Genomic DNA, 22,814 nt, shown 5'->3' on the forward strand with positions numbered 1-22,814 from the left:
TTACTTCCAAATCCAATTCCACAGGTTCAGTTTTATATCCCTCAGATGCCTGCAACTGCCAGCATACTTATTCCATCATTTGTGATAAGTACTCACTGAATTGCACTTGTACTCCATATCAGTAAGATCTCAGATTCAATTTATTCAAATTCATCTTAGCATGGCTAACTTAAAGAGCCTTAAATATTAAGCAGCACTATAACGTCGGAAAGAAAAATTCTGGTGAAAGGTCAGAAAATTTCTCTCCTCTGAAACAGCCTGTGATGTTAATTTCTCTGTGCTGATTTCATAGACAATGTATGTGATATTATCATGGCTGGTGCTGTATTTTACAATAGCAAAGTGAGTTACAATAATAATTTATTTCCTAAGATTCAAAATTCTAGGAACCTCTCTTTTATGGACTATGGTCGCCGTAAAAATGTGAAACCTAGAATAACTACTGAAAAATCCCATCTGTTAGGGTATTTGGAAGAGGTTTGATCAGAAGGATGTAGCCAAAAATGATGCCTATAAGGGGAATGAAAAGCCATCCTGGCTACTGGCCAAGACCGAGATAGTGTACTGAGGGTTGTTTATGGGGCTATACCTTCTCTTAGTTTATCTCCCTCACTGAGATGATGTTTCTGTCCCTTTATCACCATACCCATGTGAAAATGCTGCATATTACTAAATATGCATTGCATATTTGAGATGGTTTGACAAGCAATAGGCTAGTAGGCAGAGATTAAGTTCACTTTGGGGTACCCTGGGGTGCCTCAAAGAAATAGTCACACAATAGAGGCTTCTGACTCACAGTTGGCAGAGACTGAAGAAACATCAATTTTAAATATGTGGCAAATCAAAAATTATGGTGTTGGCATTCTTTGGTTTAACATGTTAAATCTGTTTATATAATTAATATATTTTCAACTGGAGAAGCTCAGTGGTAAGCAGTAAGATTATTACTCTGTTTCATAGTTGGAATATTCTTTGATTTGTTCTTCATTAGGGCATTAAAAATAAATATATACTTAGAATTTTCTATGAATGAAACACTGTGTTAGATATTTTATATGCATCACTTATATTAGCCTTCACGATCTTAAAATGAGTTATTTTAAAGATGAGGAAATTGAGAGTCACAGAAATCCCTTAAGTATCGGGTGGAAGAAATTACAATGAAGCTCATGAAATTCTGATGTTACTATAAAGAAGGACACTACCAATTTCCTCCCTCACTGTATGAACATGCCACTGCTCCCATTCAGAAGTGGAAACAAATGCCTCTTCCCTAAAATCTGAGATGGTTTTGTGACAGTTTGGCTAACAGAATATAGCAAAAGTAATGTTCTGAGACTTCAGGCCCCAACTGAAGAGGTCTCATAGTGCTTGTTTTCACTCTTGTAAGACAGTGACTATGAGAAGTTCAATTATACCATGGACATGAGAGCTTGCACCAGCCCTATTCAGACTGCCATGGCCAACACTACATGAAGTGGATATGAGCCATTCCCTCTAGCCCTACCCAAACTGCCAAATCATGGGTGATGGAGGTGAAGAACACTATTGTTTTACGCTATTGTACTAAGTTTTGAAGAGTGTTGTTATATGGTAACAGATAACTATTGAGTTGGCCAAAAAGTCCATATTTTTTCCATAAAGTCATTTTTTCATTTTCACCAATAACTTTATTGATTTGGATATTTTGAATATGTCAGCTATCTGCTGCAAGGTATAATGTTGAATTTTCTTAATGTCTCAATTTGATTGCTACCACCTTTGACACGTTTGATCAGCCACAGCACCTTCTCCATGCACTACATAAGTCTTCATGCATTTCAGTTGTGTGTTTACTTTTCTTGAAATAATAAAGCATAATATGCTGAAAATGTTGTGTATTGTCCTCCATCTTCAATATTAAAATGGCTACCTCCAAATTCATCAATTTTGATAAGTGTTTTTTAAATGCATGCTGATATGACAGCTGTCACAATACAATTGAATTAAATTGTTTCAAATAAAGTTAAAGACAACTAAGTGCTACTAGAGCCATCTTATGGAAAAAAACAAATGCACTTTCAGGTTGGCAATTTCCATCACATTACACTGGATTCCCTGGTGATCCAGGCTTCCTGAACAGTGTCTCAATCATAGAAAATGCTAAGTACATAATTTAGGAAGGGAACATTAGGCTCGGTCCAAAGGGTGCTCAGCATGTGTCAATGGAAGAGAAGAGTTCTAAGGGTTCTTGTTACTTTAAGCAAAAGTGCATTCAGTGTCTATGTACATTGTGGGAACACAGTTTTAGGGCATTTATCCTCACAGCCACCCTGTACATTGGGTATTATGTTTAATCTCTATTGTACAGGTGATGGAAATAAGGCACAGAGATGATAAGTACTTGGCTGCTAGAAAGTTGTAGTTCTGGGGTCAATATCAGGCAGTCTGATGTCAAAGCCTAACTCTCAGTTCCTGAGCTATACCGCCTCAACTTTCTTGTCACTGATATTTGAATCCAGCCAACCAAAACAAGTAACTGTGGCAAGAGCTCTCCTTCTATAAATGAACTTTGTAATACTGGACTACCTACTACCATACAGAACTTTCCTTGAAGAGAAGAGGTAGACAACTCACAAAGGAGTGGTTCCTTGTTGAAATGCTATACATGTGGAGTTTAGACATAGAAAACATTTCATGTAGGATCAGAAAAGACATCTAAGAATAGGGAATGCCAAGCCAGGTGTGTGGAGAATCCTTTCTTTATGGTGGGATCTTCCCATGTTCTTTTCCCTACCCAACAACAATTTCCCAGCATGGAAATAAAACTGAAATCTGAATACTGGAATGTCATTTTTTGCTGATTTTTCTGATTGAGTGCAAAGTTTGGTGCCCAAAAGACCTGGTTTAGAGTAGAGCCTTGCCACTGCTAACTCTATGATCTTAGAAACTTTCTTTATTTTTCTACATTTTATATAAACAAAAATGGGGACAATGATATTTAATCCATAGAGTTGTTGTAAGGATTAAGTGAGAGTATCTAAGTGTATGTGCATGCATGTGGGTGTTACTGTTATTATCATTTATTACTTATGGTTCTGTGGCTATGAATCAAAATTAGAACAAATAAATTAGAAAACTAAAAGAAGATGCTAGGCTGGGAGACAGTAACAAAACTGGATCAGAAAATAAAGTGGAAAGGAATGAAGAAAGTATGATTCTTCAAAAGCCAAGAGAGAAAATTTGTTCATATAGCCTTTTCATTAAGTATCTCCATTAAAAAAATCTAATCAGATTTCTACTCTCCAACACCTCCACATGTAGAATATAATTAGGCATTGCACTAGAAAATGTACGGAAAGCTTTGGTCAGATGTCAGGTTGCTTAATAATAGAGTTATTGGGTAATAGATAGAAAAATAACAATGGAGATCATCTAGCTCAACCCATTTACTTCACAGAGGGGAAGAGAAAGAGAAAGAAAGGTCCAAAGAGAGAAAGTAACTTGTACAAAAAGACTCAGTGTGGGAGTGACAGAACAGGCACCAGGATCAAGTTTCCTGACTCCTCAATGAAGGCTGTCTATCAAAAACTGAAGCTTCTCTTGGATGAAGAAAATATAATTTGAAATAGCATAGACTTAGCATAGGTGATAATTACTGTGCCTAAATTAAATTTTGTCATAAACAATCTGTGCTCAAAAAATCAAACTGTTTAGCATTTCTCTTCTATGTATAGAAGGCAATTTTCAACCTCACTAATTTCCCCTGCCTTTCTTTAATCTTAGTACCCTACTTATTGTACTTATTCCCAGACCTGACTTAAGGAGAAAATATTTATAAAGTCTAAGCCAAAGCTGGGCTAGGGCTTTTGATAGCAATTCACTTGTCCTCTGTACTCTAATGACCTGGGCTGGACCAGTGCTGACAATGAACTCTGATGAACTCTCAGCATCCACATGACCAACTATACGAGGTTTCCTTTTTCCCTCATGTTGGGTTATTACTCTCTTATGTAACCAAATAGTCCCATAGCTGCCAAAAAGCTTGTGGCCCTGCCTCAGTCCTCCCAATTTTCCTGACATCTACCAGTGGGTCTGGACACTCATCAGCTAATGAGAGAGTCCCAAATGTAAACTTTTGATCAGCCAACATTCCTCATCACTGGAATGACCTATCCAGTTACATTTTTATAATCAGTCCCCAGAATAGGCCAAATCATCCCTAAGTGAACAGATCTAGGACCAAATCCCTGACTTCCAAAACTCACTTGATCTATATTCCAGTAGCTCAACAGCTAAGACTCATCAATTACCTAAACTAGGACAATATGGGGAAAATTTGTTTAGTAGCTAGTTAGTTTTTATTAGTGATCCAGCAAATTAAAAAATTCCATTGACTGGATACAAACATATGTGTCATACAGCTAGTCTTGGTGATTGAAATAAATAAGAAATATTTATAACTGAATTTTTAAATTTATTTTTGTTTTATAAAATTAAAAACAAGCATTATGCTGAGTGAAATAGACCAGGCGTTGAAAGACAAATACCATATGATCTCACCTTTAACAGGAAGCTAAACAACAAAACAAACAAGCAAGCAGAATAAAAACAAAGACACTGAAATAGAGAACAAGTGGGCAGTGACCAGAGGGGAGAGAGAAGGGAATTTAAGGGGGGAATAGGAGAGGGTTTTTGAGGAACAAGTATGAAAGACACAGGGATGAGGACTGGGGGGGTAGGAAATGGGAGGGAGGTGGGGAGCATAGGGCGGGGGGGTGGCTGGGATGGGAGAAATAGACAAAAAAATGTACTTGAAAAATAACTAAATAAAATAAAATAAAACAAAACAAAACAAAAAAACATTCCTTACACTTGGGAAAGCATATAGGAGAACATACTTTTTAAAATATAGACAAAAATAACTCTAAACAGATATTCGACTTGATCCAGAACATATGAATGTTTTTGGTATAACTTATATTTCATTGAACTTCTATTTTAGCTGACTCCCAACATCCCCAAATAAAAGAAGTCACAGAGTAACCTCTTCAGACAACTTCACATGCTTCAGGGTCCTATAAATCTATTTACTGATCTTCAGATAAACTCTTGGGGATTTTGTCAATTTTGACTTTGATTCTCATGTGCAATAGAGGAGTTTTGTAGATTTAGAGTTATGCTTCAATTTCAAATGCTATTTTTGAACTCTAGACCCTCTAAAATTCATCTTAAAACCCCTCATCAGTTTTTTGAAACTTACTACTTATTTTCTGATTCAACTGTATATGTTCTGTTATTATTATGTTACTCTTGGATTCAAGAAGGTCAGCCAATGATATGTCTGATATTCAACTCTCCCTCTAGCTATGAGACTGTAGAATATATTTAGCGTTCACATTGAGAAAGGTATGCTGGCAGACAATGTCAGACTTGATAAAAATTAAGTTTTTTTCTTTCCCATCTAAATTTGAGTTAAATTTCTGTGAGCCTCTTACCATGTGACCACTGACAATCATTTAATCTGTTAGAAGAGTGTGTAAAAATAGGACATTTACTTCTACCCCTACCTGAAAGACCTATAATCTAGCTGGGAAAAAACAAAACAAAATAGGTTACATGTTAATATAAACAATACCAGAAATCACACCATAAATGTAATTCATAAGTATAATAATAGTTTGTGCCATAGTATGAAGCTAAAAGGTAGGGGAGTTACCTAAGTCTATTTCAGCCAGAATTTGAGATACTAGAATGGAATAAGATGATCTTGTTAGCAGATATGCAGAGATGGAAAAAGTTTAGATTCTGAGTAACCCAGTTTGGCTACAGAAAGGAGTTTACACATGCATATTTCTATGCAGACATTTGGAGCCTTCCAAAATAGAGCCCTGCATCTATATTTGTGTCAGTTCTCTCTCTCCATACATAGCCTGCAGGACAACCAACCTGGTATACTTGGGATCCAACTCCCCAAACACACCTACGCTTTTCCATCTATACCTTTGCTGATATTTATTCCGTATCTTCTACTGTCCTCTTACCCCTCCCCCATATCTCCTCATGGTGAAGATTAAACAAGTAAATAAATTTGTTCTGTTGCCCACTCTGATAAATTGACAGCATTCTTGGGGGTAATGTGTGTGAAAATATTTTTAAGTCACTTGCAGCTTAAGAAAACAAAAAAATCCACTGACATCAACCTTCGTGTGACTTTGGAAGTGCTAATGCAAATGCCAACACTGTTCTAGCCTAGAGGAAGGACCCCCTGAGTCATGAAGCTTTTTGGTTCCTCTCAATCAGATGGGCATGTTTTCCTTTAAAATCTCCACCACATTTTCTTAGTTTTACATCACTTAATGTATTCCACTTTATATGCTTGTACTTGGCTTATCACTAGCAATGGACTTAAGCTCTTTAAAAGTAAAGACTGTATCTAAACCATGTTTTATCTTCCCCAAATGCCTAACATACTAAGTATATGCTTCATAAATATTTCATGAACTAAATATAATGTAGGGAAGAAGGAGGATCTAAGGCTAAAAAAGTAAATTGCAGATGGATTATGTAGGCATGAATAATAGAGTTCAGCTGGTACTGGTAATTGTTCTACAAAGGTTACATGTACAATATATTGGTTTTATTCTCTCTCATACATAATCAGATGCCAGAGGGCAGAGGCCCTTAATACATTCTCACTCACATATTCCAATAATAATAGGTTGCTGCCCCACCATCTAGGGGTTGAGTCCTTCATCTTAAAAAGAATCAAAGGCAACAAAATTTGTCAAAGCATTACACCTCCAAGGAGCATTCAGGGATATTTGCATTTAGGGAGGAAAAAAACAAAGATTGAATAAGGAAGAAAAGATACCGAGGATGAAAACCTGAATTTAAAAAGGATGAAAATTCCTCAGCACATTGTGATAGAGAGAGCATAGATTTTAAGGATCAAACCTTGAAATCCAAGATCAGATCTCAGCTCCATAACTCAGTTCTATCACTATACCCTGGGGCAATTAAGTAACTTCTCTGAACTTCAAACTCTTCCACTGTAAAAGATGTGAACTTGTACTTAGTGTCAAAGAGTTAAATATGGAAAGCATTATGCTGAGTGAAATAAGCCAGGTGGTGAAAGACAAATACCATATGATCTCACCTTTAACAGGAACCTAAACAACAAAACAAACAAGCAAGCAAAATATAACCAAAGACACTGAAATAGAGAACAGGGAGACAGGGACCAGAGGGGAGAGGGGAGGGAATTCCAGGGGAGAAAGGGGAAGGATTTACAGGAACTAGTATAAAGGACACATGGACAACAACTAAGGGGGGTGGAAATGGGAGGGAGGTGGGGAGCATGGGGCGGGGTGGGCTGGGATGGGAGTAAAAGACGGAAAACTGTACTTGAACAATAATTAAATTTAAAAAAGTATATACAAAAAAGAGTTAAATATGCAGTTTAATGTGAGTAATGCAATTCATACAAGTAAAGCTTCCCTACATGCATATCATTTCTTTCCATATTACACCTCTATGCCATCTGTTTCCACTGACCCTGATTTCTTTTCTAGTTTGTTACACTGATTGAATAATTGGAAGCCACTTCTAAATTTTTGTAGATATAGAGAGCCTATAAACACATAAATCAAGTTATGCCTATTTATTTGTAGAGTTATTAAGAGATAAAATGGGATGTCTCAAACTTTCACATAGCTTAATAAATATGATTTCCTTCAGTTCTATTATATCTTCTCATCAAAGCCTGATTTACAGAGACTTTTTAAGACAAGAAGGCGGATGCAGAGGGTTTTGGCTGCCAGAGTTTTAACTGTTTCAGGTACTGCAACTAGATAACTTTCATTTCTATGGCCAGTTCTTTTCTGAAGTCACCTGATTGGACAGATAAACATTTTTAAGTACAATTTAAAATTAATTAGCTAGTAACTGCTTTATACAGTTTTACTACTTTATGTCAAAGTTCACCATTTTAATAAACAAGGTTTTTCACATTTGGCAAAACTACAAATGGTTTTGGTTTTCATATTTGGACTCAATGAAAATACAGTTTAAATTTGCTATTCCATGAAGTGGGATGTGCTTTGTGTCATTAACATCCCATAGAATTTCATGCCCTTCTTTTCCATGGTATGATTTTAAAGGGGAAAACAAAGCTGACCTTGACCTCTTTGCTTTCAACTGGCACTTAGGTGAATAGCAATAGCATATACTTGTTTCAAATTGAGATATCATATCAATGTGAGCAGACCCTTCTGTCCATCAATAGCCGATCTCCACATTCATGAAAAAAACTCAGTGAGCTATGGGTCAGGCTTTCAGTCCATACATTTTTTAGCATAAATTCCCTAAGAATAAGCAATTTAAATTTCACAAAATACAGAGGAAGGCAGAAATAGGCATCTTATTTTAATAAAATTGATCAAGAAACCTAGATTATTCTAATCAAAAGTAATCCTTGAAGTGATTAGGAAGATAAAAGAACAAAAATTTGAAACATTTAATTATGTTGTGTCTTAAATATGTATATTATGGACATACCAGATATATTAATAGCATGCATTATATATTATGCAACTGTGATGTAGTCTACTATTTAAATTTGGGAGGGAATACATTTCTATGGTTTGTCACCAAAAACTAGAATAGTTTGGGTGGGTGGCTCAGTTGGTTGGAGTGTCATCCTATACATTGAAATGTTGCAGTTTTGATTCTTAGGGCACCTGTCAGGGCTAAGCTTTAGTCCCTGGTCTGGGTGTATATGAAAGGCAACCAACTGATGTTTCTCTTGTTCTTCTCTCTCTCTCTCTCTAAATATCAATAAAAATATATCCTCAGGTGAGGATTAAATTTAAAAAATATTTTAAAAACTAGAAAAGAATTACTTATTTTATATATTAAATGTCTGTTCAACATTTATAATTATAGAAATGTATATTTAAAAGTCTATTAGACATTCAAGTAGAAATGTCAACTAGAAATATATTATATGAACTCTGATAAAAAGTCTGGAATAGAGATATGAAATTCAAGTTAACAAGATACAGGTAATTTTAAAAATTAAACTTAAGATATTACAAATATTACTTGCCAGGCAAACCTGCACACCAAGAGTGAGTTTTTGAAGTATTAATTATGTTAAGTCACTGAAAAGCAGTATGTTCAGAGACAAGCTTGGAGAGCAGTGATAGACAGCTTGAAGGCATGGGTCACAGAACCCAGACCCCTTGTAAGTGAAATGAGGTTTTCCATCTACTTCAGTGCCATTTCTCTTGATCCCCTTGCTGGCTCCTCTACTTCTCTCATTTTTAAATGCTGGTGTCCTTTAGGGTTTGATATTAGGGCCTTTATATTCATTAAATTCTCTCCAAATATGATTCCATCAAATTTCTTATTTTAAATGCCATCTGCAATTTGTTGATATCCAAATTTGAATCGTCAGTCCAGAGCCATCACTTTAGACTTGACATTTCTTCTAAGATTTCTTAAATTATTATTCAACATATTAAAAAGAAATGTCCAAAAAGAACTCTCAATAAACAGCATCACCGTCCGCCCTGTTCCCCACATCTAAAATGACAGGAACTTTCCTGAATAACTTTTTCTCCCTTACATACTGCCACCAATCTCCCAAGTCCTTTCCACTCTAACGTGGAAAGACAGCGCAAATCAAATTACTTATCATCTGCTCTGCCATACTGGAGTCTTAGCCACAATTATTGTAGCCTGGACTACTGAAGTCAGTTCAAATTCTTCTCCTTATTTCTACTCTTGTGTTCCACAATCCATTTTTCACTGAGCAGCTCCAATGATCATTTAAAAAAATGAAAGCGAAAAAAATCAGTATAAACATGGTTATAGAGCTCTCATACAGTTATAGTTTCCCTAAGAACAACTCATCACTCCTCTTGGAAGCCACCAAGCATGAGAAGAACAAAGAAATGAATACACATAAAGAAAAAGAATTAATTTCCAGAAATATTAGGAAACAGAGAAGTTACAGCTTCAAATGATATGTTACCTTACCAAATGCTGCTACAATCTGGCAGAGCCCCCTGGAAGGGTAAGCAGCTACGTGAAAAGTGCTTGGAAACCCAGAGAGCAGATTTCAAAAAGCACCACAGAAATACACTCCTTAAGTGTGAGGAATCCCTTCAAAAGCAAAAGTTAACCTTGACGCTGGAGCTCTAATCAACAGGATTGAGTTCCAACAGCTTTACAGAGCAGTTGCCAAGGTGATGTGTTTAATAGCAGTGGCATTTCAAAGGCAATGCTACCCAAACACATCCTCCATCTGAAGGGTTGCCTTTGTGGACTTAAAAATTCATAACTTCACAACTTTGTGGCCAACTATTTGGACTTTTAAACAATTTGTCTGATTCTGCTAGAGTGACCAAGCAGCTTTGCAGCGTGAATTCTGACTTCTGCATGGGAGAGGAATTTCATTCTCCATAATGTCCATTTGACAACATGGCATGATTTACAACTTTATTTTGTAAGCTCTCAAAGAAACTGAGGTGATGCTATTGAGCATATCTCATGACATTAATCATTGACCCACCTATTGATCCTAAATGAGCTGAATGGAAAACCCTGTTGCTCTAACCAATCAGGAAAGTGTATAGTGCATACTTGTGGCTTTGTTTCCTTTGCTAACCAGTCCCCTTAAAGGTCAACTTCTTTCCATCTTTGCCATTAAAACTTTGCCCCAACTCCCCTGCTATGGAGCACATTATCAGTTTGCACGGAAAGCTGTGCCTCCCTGGTTTGCAATATATATATATATAGTAGACTGCTCTGCCTGATTTTAGGAATTGTATCTCTACCCCTTGTGGCTAAGGCCAAGAGGCGACCTTTGGAATGCCAGCTGCAGGAGACAAAGCCTGTCTCTGGTAGCAAACACTGCCTCAGTTTCTCTCCCTGCCCCCAAAGCTTGGTTGGAAGTCAATGATGGGTAAGACCCCTCACAGCGGGGGGGCAACCTAAGACAGACTTGATCACTTGGGAGGCCTTCATGGAAGGACTCAGGGGGGCTGCAACAAAGAGCAATGGACTCTGGCCCCTAGCTTTGTCAAATCCAGAGTCCCCATGTTCTTTGGGAGAAGCGCTTCTGGCTCTAATCCTCTTAAGCCTGGATACCTGTTGGGGAGAGGTGCAGCTCCTTGCCTTGCTAGAGCATGTCCTGGGGAAAAATCTGGCACCACAAAGACTTGCTGATAAACATGTGAAATCTGCTCTACTAAGAGTTGCTTTCATTCATATGATAAGGGTCTGAGAGGAAATGAGTATGTCTCCCAAAGTTTCTGCAACTCTCTTCCTGACAGACGCTGACTCAGACTCTGAAGCCCTCAGATCTCTTTGAAATGTTATCTACTGTTTGATCCTTGCCACCCTGTATTCCTGTGTATTACAACCTAATAAAAGGCTATGGAAGAGGGCGCTCGGGGCCTTTTTCTCCTTGGAGAAACTGGCCGCTGCTGGCTTTTGACTCCCCTGAGAAACTGGCCACAGCTCACTCCTCCTCCCCAAACAGATCTCATCTTGCCTCGGCCATATATTCATATTCGTTCACGTGTGTCTATGGTACCAGGAAGACTCGAGAGAGAAGTCACTCCCATATATATATATATGCATAATACATATGCATATATACACATACGTACATATATGTATATGATATAGATGTATGTATGCATGCATATATACCCACACAAATAATGTTTCTCTTTTGTCCTTCAGAAAGGTCTCCTGGAGTTTGTTGACACCTTGGACCAAAAGAATATTTCTATTCATGATTGTCACTGGTGAAGGGATTGGGACAAGGACATGCAGAGCTGGCAGTAGAAGCTACCAGATACCTTGGTTCTGAGAGCCAAAAAAGAACTGGCTACACATATAAACTCAGAGGGTCTGAGTTATACAGGAAGGAAACAGTATAAATCTGGGGAGAAGAAGGAGGAGCCCTTGAACTGCACAACCTGAAAAGCTACCTACAATACATCACCAAGGAAGAAAAAATAAAATGACTAAAGAAAAAAGGCAAGAATAAATGAAGTAAAGGGAAGAACATACATGATGGAAAACAGAGAGGTGGAATCAAGAGGACAGAAATGAGAAAAGACAACAAAACTTCTATTATTTACAAACCTGTGGGTCTATTATCTACTCAGAAACAAAATTCAAAACAAAAAAAGAAAATTAAAAAAAAAATCGGAGTATATCACTACCATCCTTCAAACCTTCCAATGGCTACTGAGGGTTTTAAAATAAAATTCAAATTATGTACCATGGTCTATCTTGCATAATTGGCTCCACTCTCTTACCAATGTCAAGTCTAACTCTTCCCTCACTCCTTTGTTTATATTGCTGTTTCAACTTCTAACATGGTTCTTCAGAACTTCCTGCAGCTGAGTCTCAACATATTGTCATACAAAGGTCTTACTTCTATCCCCTCAACCTACATCTATGGTTTTTACTAGTAGTCCTCTTTTCCATCATTTTGCTAATTTCTTTCATAGCCCTACCACAAACACTATTATGTTCTTAATTGCACTGTTTACTTAGATGTTGTTCTCCCTTCACAGAAATGCAGGTGTCCCCAAAACAGAGGCTGGTGTAGTCCAGTACGTAGCACATAGCAGCACCTGATAAAATCTGGTGACTAGAGGAAGACAAAATAACATACTTCTAGGATTCCTTCTAGTTCTAATGTATTAGTACTTATATCCAGTACTTCCCTTTTTAGAGGCTGACAGACTCCACCAAAATATTATAACAAACTTTTGGTCTTTGCATACCTTGGTTGATCAAGCTAGTAATTGTATCACAAATTATACATATATCTATACTTACATAGATAAATGTGTCAAGGATAACTTTTCTTATTGGGTTCAGAAGTTTCTGCAGTTGGCTCTCTAATCTGATTAGATTTAAAGATGTTAACAACTATTTTCAGTAGTAAAGGCAATACTAACAGTACACGGCAGATCTGGCAATAGGGGGATGCAAATATCTCCATTGGATACACCCAATCAATCATTTATAAGAAGCCAGGAGCTGAGTTACTGTGTATATAATACATCTGAACATCCTTAGAAAGCTAAGGATATAATGAGATCGGCTGGTTGCTACTAATGTTATTGGACAAAGTGGTGAAAGAAAAGAATGAGTTCCGGGATTCAGTATCCCAGCTCAAGCCTGCATAAATGACCTGAAATTTTCTGTGCGTGCCCCAAGGAAACTCTTATCTCATGTAGCCACAGGGCTAAGCTTGTTGAAAATCAAAAGCGGAATCTCTTTCTGTGACTAGCTGAATCACAAAGCAAGTTCAACTTCCAGTCTTCGGTGGTGTCTACTATCAAAGTGAAGCACAGGTTGGCAAAGAAGGGGATTCTTACAAGTTGGAGTGGGAATGAAGCTGGGGGCCTTTAGCTCCTAAATTATTGTGGATGAAAAAGGAGTGCTGTAATAAGCCATAAATTCTTAACTGGGCAAATCATGGTGGGTAGTCACATATCAGGCCTGTAACTGATTCAACAAAAGGTTTTTAAGCAATCCCTGTCCACTGTTCTTGTGTATCTAGCATAATACACCTTTGAAAAAACAAAATTCTGCTTGAAAGGGTAACCACCCTGAAGAGACCACACACTCTTTCAATGATTTTGTAATCCAATCTCTGCCTTGCTTTCTCCCACCTTTGTGTAATCTTCTTTACTCCTCTCCTTAATTTTAAATGAATAAAAAAACCTGAAAAAATGTTATTCTCAGAAGTATTTGAGACCTTTCATTATCAGTTTGGCTCAAACTCTTACCAAAATTTTCTAAAGGTTTGAATGTTTCTCACCTTAACATTACGATGAATCTTAATGAGCAAAAGAGGTCTTTCCATCCCCAGTAGCCTCGCTACATCCAGCAGAAGTGACCTCCCCAGCCTTAGTGGTAGTAGCTGCTCCAGTTCTACCTAATGGGATTAACTCTGCACTGCCTGAGGAAATTGTAATGTCCTCACCTAAGGCAGTTGCCATGCAAGACAAAGCTCATTCCCCTCAGGATCCACATTCACCAGCCATTTTTGCTTCTTGACCTATAACTAGATTCAAGTCCTAAAGGTGAGGTACAAAGTGTGGCTCATGAGGACGTACTCTATTCTCCAAATAAATCATTTATGTTTCAGTTTTATAGAGAGAAATCTGGAGTACATGTGTAATAATATTAAGGTTGTAAAATAATGGTGAAAGAAATGTACAGTTGAATCTGGATGAACTAATTAATATGGATTTCTTAAGTAGTAGCTAGGAATGAGTGGCTGGAGGGGAAATAAAGCAGGGCCCCCACAGTTACAATCTAATAAAGCACTTAAAACTGGAGGATAGAAACTAAAGGGAAGCATGTCTTACCTATTGACCTAGCGGTCCTGAGCACAGTCTGATAAGATTGCCAGGCATTACAAACATCATGAGTAAAAATATGACAGTGTAGAAGGAGGGGAGCCCTTGAAATTCTGTGTACATCGTTTTCACTAGCTGGGAAAGAAAGCCTTTGTAACTGTCACAAGGTCTGGAAGGGAGAGAGGAAGGTGGAACCTAGAAACTGACTAAAGTGTGTAACCCTTGAACTCAATATTCGGACACGAAGATTAGCTGAGTGCCCACTCAAGTAGCCAGGTGCTACTAAGAACAATCTTACTAACAAACTTACTAATACCTTATTTTTTCTCTATATTTCATAAATAAACTCATGATCTCTTTTCCACTACACATGTCTCTTGCTTGAATTTTTCTCTGGAGAGAAAGATAAGAACAAAGGAGAGAGCCCCTTGACTTTGGTCTACCCAGTAACTGCATTAAGCAGAGATTTTGCACTTAAAGTTGCAGCTCAGGGAGTTAGGAAGGGTTCTAACAATGTGGTTGATTGGCTGTAATAGGGACCAAAAGGTGACCCACAGTGAATAAATTAGAACTGCCAGACCTACCTTGGTAGAGGAAGGGATTCAAAGACTTATGGAGATTAGAATGTTAGAGTGCATTCGTCATGTAAAACCACATCATCTGCACTGGAAGTGTTCAGTAGACTTTACCTCTCTTGCCACTGCTAGAAGGTAATGAATCTGTGAGCAGAGCCTTGGTATTTTTAAAGAGCTCAGGGATCATTATTCTATGTAGGCCAGTGGAAACTAAAGCACTGAATTGGGAAATTTAAATGCAATGGCTGTAATTGAATCCTGGGGTGGGAGGAGCCAAATGATAGCACTGAACTGCCTGAAGCCAAGTGAACATAGGTACTGGAACAGACAGCAAAGTCAAAGCACCAATCTAGCCCTAGGAGTGAAATAGATAAGAAGCATACTAAATCCTCACTTGATTTGCATAAGCAGAAATATTCTATGTTAAACAAACAAAAGTCTACTCTGAATTATGAAAAGTAAGTCACAGCCCCTCAATCAATTCCCAGAATTGAGCCAATCTGCAGACCCAAAAGTCTTTCAAATGAGGGAAGGTCCCCTTCAGAAAAGACCTCAGTACACTACCCAAAAGAATATTGTCAATCTTTCTTTCAGCCTTCCTCAAATGTACCTGCAGCCTTTGCCAAGGTAACTGTGGACTGAGAAAAAGGAGATAATTGGACTTTTAGGGGACGACTGGACACTAGCTCTAAACTGACATTAACTCCAGGAGACCCACAACATCCCTGGGGCCCACCTGTCAGAGTAGGAGCTTATGGAGGATAGGTGACCAATAGAATTTTAGCTTAGGTTCATCTCACAGTGGGCCCAGAGAGTCCTCAAACCCACTCTGTGGTTATTTTTCCCAATTCTGAAATGTATAACTGGACTATACATATTTAGAAGCTGGCAAAAACCCCCATATTTGTTCCCTGACCTATGGAGTGAGGGCTATCATGGTAGGAAAGACCAAGTAGATACCACTAGAATTACTTTTATCTAGGAAAATATTAAAACATAAGTAATACTCTATTTCTAGGATTTCAGAGGTTAGTGCTATCATCCAGGACTTGAGGGATGCAAGTGTGGGGATTCCCACTACATCCAATTCAGTCCTTCTATTTGGTTTCTATATAAGACAGGTAGATCTTGGAGAATGACACTAGATTATCATGAACTTAACCAGGTGATGACTTCATTTGTAGCTCTGCTATACCAGAGGTGGTTCCTTTGTTTGGGCAAATTAACACATCCCTTGATACTTAGTACATAGCTATTGATCTGATAAAAGATTTCCTGTCCATACTTATCAATAAGGGCCACCAGAAGGCATCTGGTTTCAGTTGGCAAGACCAGCATTGCAATTCCACTATCTTAAGTGATATAGCAATGCTCCAACCCTATGTCATAATTTAGTTTACAGGGATACTTTCCATAGGATATGACAATGAATCATTACGTGGAGCAAGGATCAGCAACTACTCAAGACTTACTGGCAAGATATTTGTGTTTAGAAGGTGGTAATAAAGGTGACAAAAATTCAGGGAATTTGTATCTCAATTAAAATTCTAGGGATCCAGTGTCATGAGAAATATTGAGGTATTTCTCCTAAGCAGAAGGATAGGTTGTTGCATCTGGCCCCTCCTACAACCAGGAAATAAAAAGAGGCAGAGTGCCTGGTAGGCCTTTTTGAATTTTAGAAGCAATACATCCTCATTTGAAAGCATTTCTCTAGGCTATTTACCAAGTCATCTAAAAAGCTGCCAGTATTAACTGGGACCTAGAACAAGAAAAGACTCTGTAATAGGTCCAGAATGCTGGGTATGCTGTTCTGCTACTTGAGCCATTTGATCCAGTAGATCCAATGGTGCATGAAGTTTCAGTGGCAGATGGCAATGCTATTTAGAAACTTTGAGGCTCCTGTAAGTGATTCACAGTTCAGGTCCTTAGGATTTTGTATCAAAGTCCTGCCATCCTTTGTGGACAACTACTCTCCTTTTGAGACACAACTCTTGGTCTGCTGCTGGGCCTTAATAGAAACTGAACCTTAACCACCACGGCCAAGTTACCATAAAACTTGAGCCATCAGGAATTGGTTGTCATTTGACCCACCAACCATAAAGTTATGTGGATAGAGCAACACTCCATCAGAAAATGGAATTTGGTATATGCACAATCAAGTCCAAAAGGCCCTGAAAGCACAAGTTACATGAAGGAGTAGCCCAAATGCTCATGGTTCCTACTCCTGATATCCTATTTTCTCTCTCCCAGTCTGCCCCTATAGCCTCATGCCAAGTTCGTACCTGATAGGGAAAGAGAAGGCTTAGGCCTAGTTTACAGATAGTTTGCAAACTATGAAGACACCACCTCAATGCATACAGCTGTGGCACCAGAGCCCTTTTCTAGAACATTCCTGAAGAACAGTGGTAATCCTCCCAGTGTGTAGAACTTTGAGCCCTGGTTATTCACTTTGCTCAGGAGAAATGTCAAGATGTGTAACACATTCACAGGCTATGGCTGATGGTTTGGCTAGATGATCAGGGACTGGAAAGGTACATGGTTGGAAATTTGGTGATGAATAAATTTGGGGGAAAGGTATATGGCTAGGTCTCTCTGGATGGGTAGGAAACAGGAAGATATTTGTGTCCCTGTGAATGCTCACAAAGCATAACTTCAGCAGAGGAGGAATTCAATACAGCAGTCCCTCCTTGTCCACGGATTTAGCTTTCATAGTTTCATCTGCCCATGGTCAACCATCTCTGAAACTATTAAGTGGAAATTTCCAGAAATCAACAATTCATAAATTTTGAGTGGTCTGTCTTTATGAGTAAGTATAATGAAATCTTGTGCTGTATCACTGTGTCTCAGGACATGAATAATTTTTTTTTGTTCAACATTTCCACACTTACATAATACCCACCTACTAATAACCACTCAGTAGCTGTCTCTGTCATCAGAACTACTGTTATTGGATTGCAGTATTTGTGTTCAGAAAACCCTTATTTTTCTTAATAATGAGCCTAAAATGCAAGAACAGTAATGTTTATAACTTAGATATGCAAAAGAGAAGCAATAAAATGCATCCTTCAAGTAAATAGTTGAAAGTTCTACACTTAATAAGAAAAAAATACTGATGTTGCTAAGATCTACAATAAGAGCAAATCTTTTATTCATTAAATTGTAAAGAAGAGAAAATTGTACTAATTTGCTGAGAGAAAAAGAGACCGCCCTCACATAACTTATTACAATATACTGTTATAATTGTTTTATTTTATTATTAGTTATTATTGTTCATCTCTTATTGTGCTCAATTTATGGAGAACACTTCACAAATTTGCATGTCATCCTTGCACAGGGGCCATGTTAATCTTCTCTTTATCATTCCAATTTTAACATATGTGCTGCTGAAGCAAGCACTGTGCCTAATTTATAAATTAAATTTTATCATAGGTATGTATGTATAGGAAAAAACATAGTATACATAGGATTTGGTACCACCCACAGTTTCAGGCATCCATTGGGAGTCTTGGAACATATCCCCTACAGATACAGGATAATACTATGATCAAGAGGATAGGATGACCTGTTCTGTGGATACCAATCAGCCTCTTTCCCTAGCCATTCCTCTCATCTCACAATGGGCCCATGGACAAAGTGGCCATGAGGCAGGATGGAGTTTATACCAGCTTAGCAATGTGGACTTCCATTTGCCAAGGCTTACTTGGCTATGGCCACCACTGAGTGCTCAATCTACCAGCAGCAGAGAACAACACTAAGTCCCCAAAATGGCACCATTCCCTGGGTTAATCTTCCAGCTACCTAGTGGCAGGTCAATGACAACTTCCATCATGGAAGAGGCAGTGTTTTGTTGTCACTGGAACAGATACTCTGGAAATAAATGTCTTTTCAACATACTAAGTTTCTGCTAATACTACCTTCTGTGGACTTAGAGAATGCCTTATTCACCATCACAATATTTTACACAGTATTGCTCCTGGTCAAGGAACTCAGTTCACAGCAAAAGAAGTGTGGCAGTGAGCCTGTTTTCATGGAATTCACTGGTCTTACCATGTTCCTCACCATCCTGAAAGCAGATGGCTAGACAGAATGGTAGAATTGTCTGTTGAAAATTCCATAATAGTAGTGCCAGCTAGTTGGCAGTATCTTGCAGGGCTAGAGGAAGGTTCTTTAGAAGGTTGTATATGCTTTGAATCAGTGTCCAATTTTATGGTAACATTTCTCCCACAGGCAGAACTCATAAAGTCAGGAATCCAGGAGTAGAAATGGAAGTGACACCACTCCCTCTTACCTCTAGTGACTCACTAGTAAGATTTTTATCTCCTGTTCCTGTGACTTGATGCCCTGCTGGCCTAGAAGTCTTAGTTCCAAAAGGAAGAATGCTTTCAGTAGGAGATACATTGACTTTATAGAATGGGCCAGTAAAGCTACTACCTGGCCAGTTTGGACTCTCGCCTCTTCATAGGAGAATAAGAGAGTTACTGTGGTGGCTGGAACAATTCATCTTGACCCCCAGTGGGATATTGGACTATTACTCTACAATCCAGGTAGAGAAGAGTATGTCTGGAATATCCATTAGGTCATTTCCCAATCTCCCAATATAACTATCCCCTATAATTAAGGTCAATGGAAAATCACAACAAACAGGCAGGAATGTGAATGGCCCTCAGGAGTGAAGGGGTGAGTCATTCCACCAAGATAAAAAACAATGACCAGCTGAGGTGCTTGCTGAAGGCAAAGGGGGCTACAGAATGGACAGTAGAGGAGATATTTATAAATACCAACTATGCTATCAAGAACTGTAACTGCCATGACATTTCTCCCTTATTTTATTAGAGTGCATATATAATCTGTTCTCTTCTTTCTCTTATTTCATCATGTAACATAACATGTATGTCATACTGTTTAAGTATTCTTAGTTTTACATCATAATATTTAAGTTATGAAATATCAAAGAGTAAAAAGGAAATTATTCATGGACTTCACTTCCTCTCCTGGAGAAGTGGTTAGTGCATTTTTGGTAGTGTGCAGCATAGTTGTTATCATAGGAAGTGGAATTATGCACCAAATATACACACACACATGCATGCACACAAATACACACACAATGGGTACATACATAAGTATTTGGAATAAGGTCTCCTTAACTCAAGTTATCTGAGTCCAACCTATCTTTTTTAAAAGGTATTCACTTTTGCTTCATCCAATTATGACACTAGCCAGGTATATCAGCTGCAGTACTAGATATTCACTAGAGCACAAATGTAGAATTCAAAACTCATAAAACCCGTGGCTGGTGTGGCTCAGTGGAGTGAGCCCTGGCTTGTGAACCAAGAGATCACCAGTTCAGTTCCCAGTCAGGACACATGCTGGGGTTGCACGTTTGGGGGTGTGCAGGAGGCAACCAATCAATGTTTCTCTCACTCTTTTTCTCCTTCCTTTCTCTCTCTTTAAAAAATAAACTAAAAAAAAAAAACTAAGTAAGGAAGGAAATACATGGGAAAATAAATAAAATAAAAAAACTGATAAGAGAAATGTAGATATAAACTAAAGGGCAGAAAGTAAAGTATTTTCAATGGTTAACAATAGAAAAGCTTAGATTCTTTATTTGGCTCTTCACTGAATTTATTTATTTTTCCTACCATGAGAGTTAATTTTAAAATATAAAATTTTATTATCAGAAAGGTGTACAGAGATTGCTTGTAAAATACCTTTCTCAATTTCTAACACACACACATCTCAAAGAGTCACAAAGTTTTAAAATAGGGGAAAGTGAAAATACAAGCTTAGAGATATCTATGTTTCCATTTTCAGGGTAAAAGATAAAATTAGATTACTCTGAGTTATCCAAAGGACTTTTCAACTCATTTATTAATGCAGTTGAATAAAGGTAGTCATGTGCCTAGTAACTGAAAGTATCCCATACCGTTCAATTGACTTTACAAGCACTTCTCTTAAATTTCTTGAAATGTCTATGAAGTAAAAATTGTTTTTACACAAAAATGGTGTGCGTGAAGATGTCTACAATTATAGAAAGGTAACCTTGGTTCCCCAAAACAAAATCTAAATGTTTCAGTTAAGAATATCTAAATCTTAAAGATCTAAAAAGTTGGACTTAAAACTAGCAGATATTACAAGACAGAAGGAAATAGAACTTTGTGCTACTGTGAAAAACTCCTTAATATTCTCCATAGGCAATGAGCCTAAGGGGGCCAGGGCAATCTGACCACAGGCAACCAGAAACACTTTTCACAAATTTCCAAGAAAATGAAAAGCTTAGTCTGTAACAGAAACTCATAGGTGTTTATTGAGTGAACCAGATATGATTAATGTGTGTGATAGAGTAATATAAAGTTTGAAAACTAATTAAGTCACTTGAAAAACTAATTAAGTCACTGTCACTTAAAATTCCTCAACAGGCTTCATATTTACCAAAGCCATTCTTCCTACTGTTTATTTGTTTAATAAACACTCACCATTTAAATATCATTTTTGTCATCTCTTTCTATTCCATCCATGAAACTACTGCTATTACTACCTCTGTGCCTTTGCCCATCAAGTTCTCTCTCACAGAAAGCCATTTTCCATCTGGCAAACTTCTCATGTGTCAAGTCCAAACTTAAATATCTTGGAAATTCTATTTAACTTCACAGACAGAGTTATCACTGCTCCTTGAACTTCTTCATCATATTTTATACACATATTTTCTATATTATTTAGCAAACTATCTTATTATTTGGTTAATATTCTACTGTCCATACTATGTTTTAAGCTCCATGAAAAAAAGAGTAATTCTTACTCATGTATTTATCTATAATACTTTATAGGGTTTGGACACATTGCAAAAAAATCACGATTATTTTCTGAAGTAAATGAAAAGTGTTCTTTGCCAGTTTATTTATTCTGAAATATAATTAATATAACCATCAATCATCAACAATATCAAGTTAGAGCTCATATTGGAAACATATAATCTTGAGTCCAAAACCCAGTAATGTAAATTAACATTTGATTTAGTATCCTAGCATAAAAAAAATTGCCTTGGCTATTCAGCATGAATGTGAAAAGGAAGTTCTTGTTAGCTGATTAGAGAAAGGTTAACTTATCTATCATAATATTAGCTGGAGTTGGAAAACAGAAAAAGCATTTACTAATATTTCTAAAACTATGGGCCTGGCTTATCACTTTTGAATTATTGGAAATGTGCCCTTTATTAATTATGCTTCTGCCTCCTTTCAGTGGTTGTCAGCTGGGTGCAGAACTGCCTACCCATGGTAGGGGTATTTGCAAATGTGGTTCAAGGACATGGGTTGTCACAAGTTTGCAGGATGTATTTACTAGTAGCCAGGAGCTAGGGATGCTCAGTGTCCTGCAATGCTTGGGAAAACCCACACAAAGTAAATGTCTACTCGAAAACCTTAATACTTTACTATGTAATACATAAGTAACACAAGAGTAATTTTGTATTGATTTATGTTACTAACTTCTGAAGACTTGATTGCACAATGAAATGCTTTCCAATCTCCTCATGTCAGTCTATGCATATAATGGTATTTCATTTTCAAGTACAATCCTGAGCTAGAATTGTTAACCAAGTAGTATTCTTACCAGAAAATTGTAAGGAGAAAATAGATACATTTCAGCATATTTCCAGGTTGCCATGAAACCAAAAAGAAATATATAGATGGGTTACTAATAGAAACTGCCTTTGTTGTCCAACTTTCTACTTTTCCTGCACAAGACTAGATTTTTTTCTCTGAAACTGATTCAGGTTTATTTTCTTCCTCTTTGGTAATTGAAGTTACATACCATACTGTATTACCATATATGAGGAGGGACACAAAAAAGCCTGGAATTT

At 37.4% G+C, this 22,814-nt stretch overlaps 1 protein-coding gene and 1 non-coding gene across 2 annotated transcripts in view; both read right to left on the bottom strand.

Moving 5' to 3' along the window:
* The window catches only part of LINGO2 (leucine rich repeat and Ig domain containing 2), a 532,972-nt gene that overhangs the window by 171,468 nt on the left and 338,690 nt on the right, over nucleotides 1-22,814 (bottom strand). The window lies entirely within an intron of this gene.
* On the bottom strand, nucleotides 18,249-18,355 carry LOC119040900 (U6 spliceosomal RNA). Its single transcript, XR_005080939.2, has one exon. It is a non-coding gene; the product is annotated as a U6 spliceosomal RNA (small nuclear RNA).

This window comes from Artibeus jamaicensis, unplaced genomic scaffold (assembly GCF_021234435.1).
Source record: "Artibeus jamaicensis isolate MK-2021 breed Jamaican fruit bat unplaced genomic scaffold, CSHL_Jam_final scaffold_1964, whole genome shotgun sequence".
Classification (NCBI taxonomy): domain Eukaryota; kingdom Metazoa; phylum Chordata; class Mammalia; order Chiroptera; family Phyllostomidae; genus Artibeus; species Artibeus jamaicensis.